The following is a 9,264-nucleotide window of genomic DNA, read 5'->3' as shown; positions in this document are numbered from 1 at the left end:
GGAGGGTATTGGGAAGATTGGTCAGTAGCTCCGAGAACCAAAGATGGAGTTAACCAGCTTGGCCTTGCAGAGGGCAGGAAGCTCTGGGGGCCTCAGTAACTAGAGACAATGGGAACTACCACTAAGGTATAGCTTCAAGTAGCTCCAGGCTCTGATGTCTCCATTCAAAAACAAAAACTGATACAACTTAGATCAGTTGTCTATCCCTCCAAGGTGGCCAGAGGTCAGGGTCAAGTTGCAAGGACATTGAACATCATTACTTCAGGCCTACCTCTGTGGTTGGGGCAGTTTCCAAAGTAGGGCTACTGTTGTGAGCTGGGAATGATCCCGATTGGTATTTATTACCACATGTGTTATGATTGGTCCTATATAGATGATTCCAGTTTAAATGGAAACCCTCCTGAAGGCAGGTATTTTTTGAAATTGTGATTAAAAAAAACACATAAAATTTACCTTCTCAACCATGTTTAAGTGTAGCGTTCGGTGGTATTAAGTGTATCCACATTGCTGCGAAACAAAGTTACAGATCTCCGTAACTTTTTCATCTTGTGCATATGAAACTTTATACCCATTAAACAACTTGTATCAATTTTATGACCCCATAGCACCTATAATAGTGCCTGATCCTCAGTAGATACTCAATCCATATTTGCAGAATATAAATGGGTGTGGAATCCAAAAGTACCCTAAACCCCACTCATATGTTGGTCCTAGGTAAGATCACTAACTCGGTGGTTAGAAATCTGTTTTGCTCCTCAACAAACATAAAAAATGTGACCTAGTGACAACAGAGACAATGGCTGACAGCCTTAGTGATTTTCGGCCTGGAGGATGAGGGAGTATGTCCTCCCAGGGAGGCATATTGGGATCTTGGGGGTAATGTAGCTTGGCAAGTTCTAGGCAAAGTGAAGCGTGGCCCTGGATATACCCCTACATAGAATAGCCAGCAAGAGAAGAAGCCCAGTCCTTCCTCTTCTGTGTCTCTCTAGGAGTCCCAAAGGCTGGGGCCTGGGGGAAAGCATCTCACATATAATCACAGCTACTGTCTCCCCATCTGTTGTTGGTCTGCTTCCCTGCACATGTTTATGCCTTTTCCCTCTGGTGGTTTGTTCCCTGTGGTGCTGACCTACCCTCCACCTCTGCAGCTTCTTGGGGCTGGCACCAAGCCTCGATCATTTAAGGAATACTGGAAAGGAGATACCTTCACCTTATTCTAGTCCAGTTCCTATCAAGTAGTCCCCAGCAGAGTTGTTTTGGCCTCTGGTGATATAGTTCATTGGCATGACCTCCTTTCCAGAGTAGCAATGCACAGTGAGGTGAGGGGGTGGTGCTGGATAGTGGTGACGTAAGATTCATATATCTGGAAGTCTTGCTTTTAATGATACTCACACCTTCTCCTGAGTCTGGACCATCCTGCTGGACTTGCTTGTCACTGCTACTGATTTTCTTTCGGGACCCCGTTTCTGCTAGCTGGCTTCCAACATGTGACCCCCCCCCCAGCTCTCAGACTCCCTTGTTTATATATGAACCCTGAGTTGTGGACAAGATTCAAGTTCTTTTCTTTAAAAAAAGATTTTTATTTATTTATTTTTAGAGAGAGTGGAAGGGAGGAAGAAAGAGAGGGAAAAATACATCAATGTGTAGTTGCCTCTCTTGTGCCTCCTACCAGGGACCTGGCCCACAACCCAGGAATATGCCCTGACTGGGAATCGAATCAGCAACCCTTTGGTTTCCTGGCCAGCACTCAATCCACTGAGCTACACCAGCCAGGGCTAATTTCAATGTCTTTTAAAACTGTTTTTTTTTTGATGGTGACAAAAAAGAAAGAACTACACAGAAGTCATTATGGGACAGGAAATCAGGGTGGCAGTATCCAGGTTGATTCCCAGTTTTGAGAAGTTATACAGAGCCCAACAGGCACACACATGGCATTTGTAAGTAACAGGTTAAGAAGGTTGTAAAAATATTCTTTTTTTAAAAAATGGAAACTTATGTTAGTACTTTATTTTTTTTTTAGATTTTTTATTTATTTGTCTTTAGAGGGGAAGGGAAGGAGAAAGGGAGAGAAATATCAATGTATGGTTGCCTCTCATGAGTCCCCTGCTGGGAACTGGCCTGCAACCCAGGTGTGTGCCCTGACTGAGAATCGAACCGCGATCCTGTGGTTCGCAGGCCCGTGCTCAATCCACTGAGTTACACTAGCCAGGGCAAAATACTCTTTTTCTTCCAGTTTATATGTATTAGTTTTTTAAACAGCTACAATGGAGTTAATACTTGCTAAGTTCTTTGGACCTAAGTACTTAAAAGAGACTGATATATATAGATATATACATATGTGTGTGTGTGTGTGTGTGTCTTGGAGTACTGTGTATAAAATTACTGGAAATCTAAGGGCCCCATGAAGGTGGAAATTTGGGGGTATCTTGCCCTAAGTGAATGAAAGAAGAAATGAGGAAATAGCACCAGGTTGTCTTTGGGTCTCAGACCTGCCCTCTCTAAACTCACCAGGTACTATTACTTTGTAGCAAATTTTCTTTTATTAAATACTTTTTAAAAAGATTTTATTTATTTATCTTTAGAGGGGAAGGGAAGGAGAGAGAGACAGAAATATCAATGTATGGTGGCCTTTCGTGGGTCCCCTGCTGGGAACTGGCCTGCAACCCAGGCATGTGCCCTGACTGGAAATAGAACCTCAACCCTTTGGTTCACAGGCCCGCGCTCAACTCTTGTTAAATTCTTCATAATTCCTTCTGGCAAGTTCTAATCTTGCTTCAGTGATTCAAGTGTTCACAGTGTGATCAGAGGGTGGAAGCAGTCCCTAGGTACTGGGGATGGTGGCGGTAACTCGGGAGCTAGAGCTGCGTTGGTTGGTCCAGCTCAAAAGATCAGAAGCGAGGGAGAGAGTGGAGGCCGAGAGGCCCCTCCCCGCCTGGCTCTGTTCTGCAGCTCGGGCTAGACTGCACTAGGTACCAGTCCAGTCTCCTTAGGAAACTCCTTCCCCAAGGAGCGGCTCCGCACTGCGCCCCCTGGAGGCCACACTGGGTCTCTTGGAATGGACCGAAGGGCTTTCTCTCCGCCCCTGGAAATCTGGGGGCATTCGAGATCCCGTCCCGTGGAAGACAGGGTGGCCGCCGTTGGAGACCCCGGCAGGTCTGCACATCTCCCTCCTTCCCCGCATCCTCAGGTGACTGGCGGGCGCCTTCGCAACGCTAAGACGGCAGAACAGGCGAGTCCCAAGCTCCCCGGCTCATACATTAAAGATGCGGAGGCGTCGAGACTACTGTGCCACAAACATGAAGACAAATTTTTAATCCCGAGCAAGAAGATGCCGGGAGATGGGGGGCGCGGGAGAAAAATGAATTAGGTTTTTATTATGTGTTTTATTATGCTGTAATTGAACAGGATTAGGTGAGAATACAATATATTTCTGATGCAGCTGGAAGGGGGAGGGGGTGGGAGAGAGGCTGACGGCGAGCGAAGGACGGCGCAGCCGGCAGAGAAGCGGGGGCTCCCGGACTCAGTGGATCCCAGGGGAGGGAGGAGGAGCGGCGCGACCCTCCCGGGTGAGCCCAGCGCCCCTCCTCCCACGGCCCGGCGGTTTGCGCCGGGATGGAGGGCGAGAGGGATGCCTTGAGAGAACTGGGTTGGCGACTGGTCCTGCTAGCATTTGCTGGGGAAGAGGACGGGCTTAAGAGCTGGAGGGCTGGGGGCTCACAAGCCCACCCCAGGAGGAAAAAGAAGTCACGGGGAGGGAAGGGGCGCAGCCAGGAAAAGACAAGACCCTTTGGAGTCACTGGAGTCCCGGGGGCCCGCGAATTCACATTTGCTCCCCACCTCTTCCCTCTGGCAATGTCTTCCCCCTGTGCGAGGGCACAGACATGGCCCTTCAGCAAACTTCGGAGCGCCCGCTTTGTGCCCTCGCTTACTGCAGGGCAGCTCAGGTTTCAGACAACCCCCCGCCCCCGGTTTTCGCCTAACTCTTGTTACCTCCGAAAAGATCCACCCTGAAGCAGGTCTAACCCAGTATCCACCCCCTCTCTTCCGCCTCCCCCAGCACTGCGCCCCCAGGAGGCCTCCTCAGGTAAAGGGCGCCCTGGCGAGCCCTGAACTGGGCTGTGCGCGCGGGGATGGGCGAACCCTCCTCTCGCCCCTGGAACTGCCTCCCTCCCCCGAGCTCGCCCCTCGGCCCGCCCCAGCCCCTCAGCTTCATTAAGGGCCGCCGCCTGATCCGCGTCTCACCTGCTGCAGCACCCCCCCGCGCCCCGCCAGGGACCGACTCCTGGCGGTGATGAAGAGGCCCATTAGCCGCTTCTACCTTTAGGGCGGACTGGGCCTCTCTCCCCACTTCCCAATTAGGACATTAGAAACCGTCAACCAAGATTAATAGTTGCCCGGCTCCGGGGCAGGGAGATGAGCCCAGATACCGCGGCAGCGCAGCTCGCTCTGCCCGGGCCAACCTGGTGCAGGCCCGGCGCCCCACTTGCGGCCGCCACGCCTCCCTCCGCCACCTTTTCCCGCCACCCGGCGCACCCGCAGCTCTCAGGGGAACCCCAGAAAGGGGTCTGGAGCGTCAGAGCCCAGACGTTCCCTGCTGAATCTCCGATCCTGGCATGCTCCGAGGGAAGGTGTGCCCTCTCCCGGGTACTCTCCTAGTTTTCCTAGCCTAAGCTCGATGGAAGAACTTCTCATCTTGAATGCGGGAGTGATGGTGGCTTCCTCAGAGAAGCGCCCTTAGCCTTCCTCCCCCAAGCCAGTTCTCTTATTCTCACTCATTGCTCCCTCTCATGTTGTTAGTACATGCACCATGTGCGTGCTTTTACCTTTAGTTGTGTGGTTGTGCCATTGATGTCTGTCTCCGGCCCTGGGCTGTGGGCTCCAGGCGGAAGGCACAGTTGTTTTGCTCATCACGGCTCTGTAGCGCCTTCGATCATTGTGAGTTGCATGAATGAGTGGGCAACAGGCTTGTTCCCTGTTTTGTTTTGTTTTGTTGAAACATCTGCTTCCAGGGCTAGATTCCCCCAACCCCTTCTTAAACACCCTCCTAGCACCTGCATTCATATTGTATTTGTAACTTATTATTTCTCTGATGATCAGTTCCATGTCCCCTTCCCCTTAAAGACAGAAGCTCCAGGAGGGCAGGCAAGGGCTGGGCACACAGCGGCACTCAGCCTGCCCTCAGGGAATTCAGCACTCAGCCCAACAGATTACGGTGTGTGAGGGCTCAGCAGCCCTATAGCTCTTCCACCCCCACTCTTCCGAGGCCTGGAGAAACAAAGTGACTTGCTTGAGGTCGCACAGCCAGCTGGAAGCAAAGCCAGGATGAAAATGACTTTTCTCCCCAACACCCTGTGATTTCCCCCCAAAGTTCACACCATCTGGGACTCTGAAGAAGACTCTTACGAATTCTGAGGTTTCTAAATCTTGGGGAGTGTGTGGGATAGGCCCAGGTATCTCTTCCTTTGGTGGTGGTGGTCACCCAGAACTAAATCTTCCCCCCTCCCCAGGAGTTTGGGGCCCAGGGATGCCCTATACTCTGTATCGATAGGGATAAACTCTTTTCATTAAGTCTCAACTCTCCTTGGATGTAAAACTAGGGGAGCCCCAGCTCTTCAGTCCCGGGGAGGGGGATGTGAACTGCCTCTGATGTCTCTCCACTACCCCCACCCCCGCAAGTAGCATCAGGAAGAAATAATGATTAGGGAGCAGAAAATGTGGGAAACTACAGCGCAAGTGGTGAGACCGAGACGGTGGGGGCAGGAACTCTTCCTCCACCTCACCACACCCCTGGTGTCACCTCTCTAGAACCCACTTCTTTTAGGGGGGAGGGGCGGGACTGGGTTTGGGGGTGGGGTTAAGATCGATACTTCACTGGGTTTTGATGACCGCAGGCTTTCACCTTGCAGATAATGGGGTGAGCGGCGGTAAACTCTCACCGACAGAGCGGGCTCCCCCGGCCTTAATGAGATAATCAATACTTGTTCTCGGCTTAATTTCCATCTAATTGCTCTTTAACGACGCCGGATAATGGGCCGCCTCCTGTGAGGAGAGAGCTGGCTGGGAATCCGACCCGCCTCGGACTCGCGCCCCTCTTCCCCGGGCGGGGTGCCCTCGCGCAGGTGGAATGGGGGCGCACCACGCTCCCAGGCGGGGCTGGAGCTCTGTCCGCGCGTCTCCTCGCCGGGGGCCGCCACCTACTGGAGGCGTTCTCTGCTCCCGCTGGGGGCGCTCCAGACCTTGGATGCGAGATTCCAGCCAAAGCTCCGGGTTCCAGGCTCTGGATCATCGCCTAACAGACCTTGGAACTGCGTGGCGCCTGATCCTCCCTGCCATCCACCGGATCAGGCAAGTCCTGTCTGAGTCCCCTAGCCAACGTGAAGGGCCTCTGGACAAGCCCTTTCCTCCTTTCCCTTCTCACCTCCATGCACTGCACAGGGCGTTGGCCCTGAGGCCTTAGGTAAATTGCTGTGTTTCTGAGCCTAAGAAAGGCTCAGTAAATTGCTGTGTTTCTGAGCCTCCGATCATATTTTTCCCTGTGAGGAAGCCGAGCTGCCTCCTGCAAGGGAACCTCAGCCAAGGAGGGTCAGAAATGGGGAAACCTGAAGTGGGGCACCTAGGCCCCGTGGCTCAGAGAGCCACCTGATATCACACTGCGCCCCCCTTCCACTCCAGCTCAGAGACCCTCCTGATTCCCAGTCACCACTCTGCCTATCCTAACCAACCTCAGCCAGGAGGGCTCCTATCAACTCCAGCCGCTGGTATTAGCCCTAACTTCTCTCACTTCCCACCTGCCTGTCTCAGCACTAGTTGCAGCTGGAGGTTCTCCCCCAGGCCTCCAAAGGTCCTGGCTTCATGGGGATTAAATCCCTACTAGTCCCCACAACACATATCTCTTCTCTTCTCTTGATGTCAACCCTGCAGCACTTTATCCTCAGGTGCCCAGATGACGTGACCAACGATATTCCCATCACCTCCCCCACCCCCTGATCTGCCCTATCTGGGCAACACACACACCTGCATTTCTAGAGCTTGGCTCCTGAATCTTGGGTATTAAAATTTATAAAACACGAGCTGAAGTTCTGGCTCCAGTCATGCTGAAGTTAGGGTGACAAAGATACAGTGATAGTGTTAGATAGTGCTAGGCAGCCCTAGGTGCAAATCTTGACTCTGTTGCTTAATGGTGAGTATGATGGGCGGGGAGGGGCAAACCTCAGTTTCTCATTTAAAAAATAAGGCTCATAATCTTCACTTTGAAAGTCTAAAATAAGATAATGTGAATAAATTGCTTGCTGCAGTGCCTGACACACCAAACCATTTGTTTAGTAATAGCTATTATTGTTATTACTGGTGGTTGGAGTTGAAGGGATCATCTAGCTCAAGGGTCACAAGCTCAAAGGCTACAGAAGCAGGCAGGACCCCTAAATGAGGGAAGGAGGCCAGGTCAGGACTGTGGGAAGCTGGACAGGCCCAACCCCACCTACAACAGCTTCAAGCACATCTTCAACTCTTGCTAGGCAGACCAGATTCCTCGTTTTTCTTTTGTCAAGAAAATTTTGCAGCATCGGCAGCTTAGATATTAGCTCTAACTTTTCTTACTTCCCACTTCCCTATCTCAGCACTAGAAACAGCTGGGAGGGGGGGTGTTCCCAAGGCCTCTCTGAACATCCTGGCTTGATAACTCTAGCCCCCCAAATCTGAATGTTTTCTATAAAATTTCACACAATTTAAATAATGCCAATTAAGTAAAAAATTTAAAACACTGCTAAATACAACATGTCTGAAGGCAGAATTCACATCCATTTCTCAGAGACCTGAGGCGCAGATGTGTCATGGCTGCTGGCAAAGCTGACTGGAAGCCTGGATTCCGAGTTCAAGTAAGAACTTCTCCTAGGAGGCCCTTCCTAGACCATGGGCCTTTTCAGCTGCCTCCCCACACAGATGCTGCCTACGCTGCCACAGCGGCCGGGCTTGGCAGCTACTGAAGCACAATGCCTTTCAGGGCAGCCTTCTCTCTTCTGATAAATCCAAATTCTTATAAACTATCACTGCCCTGGCCAGTGTGGCTCAGCTGGTTGCACAACGTCCTGCACAGTGAAAGGTTGCCAGTTCAATTCCCTGACAGTGCAGTTGCTTCGCCTGTGGGTTCGGTCCATGAACTGGGCAGGTGGGTGAGACAACCGATTGATGTTTCCCTCTCACATCAATGTTTCTCTCCCTCTCTTTCTCCCTCTCTTCCCCTTTCTCTATAAATAAATAAATAAATAAATAAATAAATAAAATCTTTAAATGTTGGAGAGGGCTCTGTGACAGCCAGTCAAGTCCCAGGACGCTGGAGATCTCAACTCCTGATTTAAAGCTCTATTTCCTTTCTTTCTCTTTCGCTGTTTCTTTCTTTTTTCTCTTTGTTAATTTCTACATAGTTTATCATTCTCCCTCCTTTCCTTTTGATGTTTTTATTTTTTAAAAGATTTTATTTATTTGCACTGACTGGTATGGCTAAGTGGATCGAGTGCTGTCCTGCACACCAAAGGGTCGCGGGTTCCATTCCCAGCCAGGGCACATGCCTGGGCTGTGGGCCAGGCCCCCAGTAGGAGGCACATGAGAGGCAACCACATGTTGATGTTTCTCTCCCTCTCTAATTCCGTTCCTCTCTCTCTAATTTTTTAAAGATTTTACTTATTTACTTATTTAAGTTTTAGAGAGAAGGGAAGGGAGGGAGAAAGAGAAGGATAGAAATATCAGTGTGTGAGAGATACATCGACTGGTTGCCTCTCACTTGCCCCCAACCAGAAACCTGGCCTGCAACCCAGGCATGTGCCCTGATCAGGAATCAAACCAGTGATGTTTGAATTCACAGGCCAAAGGCCCGCCGCACTCAACACTCTGAGCCACACCAGCTAGGACCCTTTGTTGTTGTTGTTGTTTTTAAATCATTTTTTATTTTTTCAGTTACAGTTCACATACAATATTATATTATTCTAGGTGTACACCCCAGTGATTAGACATTGTATAAATAAGTGATTATCCTGGTAAGTGCCATACCCATCGGACACTACACACAGTTATTAGAATATTATTGACTACATTCCCTGTAGGGACTTGGGAATGGACTTCACGTCCCATGACTACTCTGTTACAACAATTCGTACTTCTTAATCCTTTCACCTTTTGCACCCTTCCCCCCAACCCCTCTTCTATTTGGCAACTGTCAAAATGTTCTTTGTATCTATGAATCTCTGTTCTGCTTGATTTATTTTGTTTTCTAGA

Source organism: Sturnira hondurensis, unplaced genomic scaffold (genome assembly GCF_014824575.4).
Source record: "Sturnira hondurensis isolate 20B ecotype Veracruz unplaced genomic scaffold, ASM1482457v3 Scaffold0014854, whole genome shotgun sequence".
NCBI lineage: Eukaryota > Metazoa > Chordata > Mammalia > Chiroptera > Phyllostomidae > Sturnira > Sturnira hondurensis.
This window is presented reverse-complemented; position numbering follows the sequence as displayed.